The sequence below is a fragment of the Trichomycterus rosablanca genome, chromosome 4 (assembly GCF_030014385.1).
Source record: "Trichomycterus rosablanca isolate fTriRos1 chromosome 4, fTriRos1.hap1, whole genome shotgun sequence".
Lineage (NCBI taxonomy): Eukaryota > Metazoa > Chordata > Actinopteri > Siluriformes > Trichomycteridae > Trichomycterus > Trichomycterus rosablanca.
Genome location: NC_085991.1, coordinates 13,171,798 through 13,175,780, shown reverse-complemented (window position 1 = coordinate 13,175,780; position 3,983 = coordinate 13,171,798). Strand labels below are relative to the sequence as shown.

Sequence of the window (3,983 nt, the reverse complement as noted above, 5' to 3'; positions counted from 1 at the left end):
TTTGAGATGGAACATCGAAGCAGCAGCAGCTAAAATGTTCTGGTTTAAGAAGTTGTGGTGTTGTAGCGCCCCAGATGACGGGGATGAGGAGCCGCACAGACCCAAACCTGAGAAGAAGGAGAAGAAGAAGAAATGGTGGCAGAGACTCAAAAAGAAGGAGAAGCAGGAGGAAATGAATGTGGAGGAGAATCAGATGATGGGAAATGAGGAGAATGAAGGGATGATGTTCTGCAGGGCCAAGGGCAGGAACCAGAGGTACAGGTGATAGAGATGGAAGAGAGGAACCAGGTGGAGCTGTGCATGGAGGAGAAGTACATGGAAGAGAAGAACCCAGAGGAGCAGAACCCGGTTATAAAAGGGATTGAAGGTACATCTTGAAGAAGTTTTTTGAGCTGTGTGGTGTTTAATCCATCATGGTGCTGAATCAGGTTTCATTTCTCCAGCAGATCCACTTCAGGCTGTTATGGAGAACGTCTTCAGGTCCTCATCTGATGAAGTGGTGCAGCAGTAGAACGTCCAGGACGAGCACGTTCTGATTGCTCCCACATTCATCATCCAATCTGAAGAGAGTGGAAGACTGATGGAGACCACGGTGGAGAATCAAGGTGGATTATTTACAGATCTAGATCTTCATCCTAGTGAGCAAATGAAGGCTGGAGTGTTCCTGTAACGTGTGTGTGTGTGTGTGTTGTGTAGGCGCGTCCGTGCCCGCTGGTGCTCCCGTGCCCCCGGTGTACATGCTGAAGCTAAAGAGAACAAACCGCTGGACCGTGCGTCCTGTACTGGTGCTGCCGTCCTCAAAATATGTTTCATCGGCTCTGCTGTGTTCTGCAGCACTGTGGCGTCCTTCAGAACGTGCTCGCTCCACAGGGATCGTTCCTCCTGATCATCTGGAGAAGAACCTCCAAACAACACGATGAGCACCAGAAACTTTTCCTTCATCAAAATAAAAATAAAAAGCATAAAAAAAAAACAGCTGGTTTAAGTTTAGTTGCTTATTAAAGGTGAACTGATGAATGTTTACTGGCTCCTGGGATCGTAAACAAGGTGGAAACATCTGAAGAACATGGAGGAACCATCTTCATGGAGGAGCCATCTTCAGATTTTTGTCAGTGGTGCTTCCATCTCGCCACTCTGTATAAAGCTTTAATCTGTGAAGGCTGCAGGAATAACAACAGGTTCAACATGTTCTCCCATCTCAGGTTCTTCAGAAATTTTTCTAGAGGGACCGCTGAGTCCTTCTTTACCTCCCTGATTTAGGAGGGTTCAAAGTCGTGCTTGTAATGATTTTGGGCTAGACAGGACAAGAGGGGGACACACACACGGAAATGTTTTATTGAAGAGTTTAATAATAACAAAACACAAGACAGGTTTAAACCAGACAAGACACACTAAAACAAGACCTATGCTAAATGCTAATCTAAATGCTGAATGTTAACGCTAATCTAAACACATGAAACCTAAACGCTAAGCTAAATGCTACACTAAACACACCTGAACAGAACTAAACATAAACTAGACTAAGACAAACAGAAACACGACTAAACAAGGCATGAATCAAAACAAACAAACAGGAGCTTAATAGACAGGAGCAAACCAAAAATCAAAACAGTCTCCGACACCTGATTCACAGCTGCACCCTTATATGCACGACTCCCGGCATGTCCCAACAAACCAACAAAAAAAAAAAAAGAAAAAAAAAAAAGGAGGTGCTGGAGCCTGAGGGGTAAATTTGAAGACCTTATATTAATAATTAAGTATTGGTATATTAACATAGAGCATCACCTTCAATAATATTTTTTTTAAATTTTGAAGGGTTAATTACTTTTCTTGTACACTTTACTCTTTGCCTTGTTAGTCAACAAAAGACATTTCCACTGCTTGATGCTGTTATTTCTTATTATATTCTATTGAATGTTTGTATTATTGTTACTGGTCGCAAATGGACTTAACCTTCTCAGCTCCAGGGTGCTGTACAATGGCTGACCCTGCACTCTGACCCTGAGTTCCAAAGAAGCTGTGATATGCAAAATAAGAATTTTATTGTACTGTTTCCAGGTATATGTAAATATCACATATAAAGGTGTTCCATCAATATCTTTGATGCTGTAGTCTCTGACTCTGTACTACTGCACCCTGCAGCTCATAGTGCCACACTGTACAAAAACAAAACATTGACAGCACCTGCTATTCTCAAAAGAGGCGCTATTTGTCTGTTTATAGTTCACCTCAAATCCACCAAGATAACATGCTGTTGAAGTCCCAAGTTTTTGTAACACCAGTTGTCCAAATATACAGTACAATACAATAATAAATAGAGATAATGATTGTTAACATTTACAGCATTTAGCAGACACTTTTATCTAAAGGTACTTACAACTGTGACCATATACATTATGCAATGCAAGCGATTGATGGTTAAAGGCTTCGTTTAAGGGCCCAACAGTGGCAACCTCACAGCAGTGGGGTTTAAACCTCTTTAATTACTTCAAATTACTAGTCCAGCATCTTAACAACTAATGTACCACTGCCCCTATTGATATCTATTTACATTTTAGCTGAGTTTGTTAAGGTCTATATCCTGGGAAGGTAGAAAATAATAAGAAGATTCAATTAATCATCAGCATTAATTTAAATCTACATGCTACTCATTAATCAGGCTTTTGCTAAACCACTGTATTAACCACAGTACATTTTTAACTACCACTTAAACAATAAATTACCATTAAACTCACACCTGTAAACATGCACCTTAAAACAGTCATCTAGAGATTCAGAATCAATAATATAAAACTAACAGATGGATGGATGGATGGATGGATGGATGGATGGATGGATGGATGGATGGAGATTTGTGTAAAGTGTAATTAATGTATATAGTGTTTCAGTAATGTGCCAGTAGAAATATTAGTATCTTCTGTATGCTGTTGAAGTGTAGCAACAACACATCATAAACTGCAGCTATACTTTATTATCTACATAAAGGTTTAGTTTTTATTTATGTACAGTGGTTTGTTAGTCTATCTTCACAATATCAGATAAAGGTTAACATGAGTTGACATGGATGTAACTGGATTGGGGGTGGGTAGCCAGATGTAGTTACATACAGCAGAGACACTTTCAACTCTGGATGCCAGATCTGAATCAGACACTCAGCACAATGATGTTCCTCCTCGTCTTCATTTTCATTATTGTTGATGATAATGGTAAGTGATATACAATAGGCATCATATTTAAATATGTTTGTATTCATTTTCTACTATTAGCTTAAGTTCTATATTTAGAAGAAAAATGTGTTTAATATAGTTTTAACTAAATGTTATAAATTGTTATAATGTTTTATATCAGAAGCTGCTGAGAGCATTAAACCAGATCAAACCAGCTATTCTTCAACTGAAGGAAGCAACATCACACTGTCCTGTACATATGATGGATCGTTAAATAGTCTTCACTGGTATCAACAAAAACTTGGATCAAAACCAGAGTATTTAGTGCTGATTAGTGGAGATGGTGAAGATGATGAAACAGCTCAAGCGTCTGACCCAAGAATCTCAATGAAACGCTACAAAACAAAAACAAAGAAAACAATGGAACTGGAGATCGTCTCTGCTGCAGTATCTGATTCTGCACTGTACTACTGCTCTCTGGAGCCCACAGTGACAGGAAATACAGCTATACTGTACAAAAACCTGTTATTAGAGGAGGGAGCTATTAGCATGTTTACATTTTATCAAGGGCTGTCGTTTAACACGTTAATTAACGCGATTAACACGTTAAAATTGTAATCGCGATTAATAAAATTAATCAAGATTAAAAATTTTTATCTAACTATTTTTATTTGGCTGTTTGTGCCACGTAAATATGTGTCTCTGTGGTAATGAACTGTATTTCAGATGAATTTGGATGTAAAGCGCATGAACTGTACACAGAACTTTATATTAACTGGATCACACTGTACTTGTATAAAGCAGATTGTCCAAACT

The 3,983-nt window shown here is 38.8% G+C and overlaps 1 long non-coding RNA gene across 1 annotated transcript; it reads left to right on the top strand.

The window, feature by feature from the left end:
• Window positions 1-967, top strand: LOC134311410 (uncharacterized). Its single transcript, XR_010011411.1, has 3 exons — window positions 1-367; window positions 444-605; window positions 697-967. It is a non-coding gene; the product is annotated as an uncharacterized LOC134311410 (long non-coding RNA).
• Window positions 968-3,983: the final 3,016 nt, after the last annotated feature.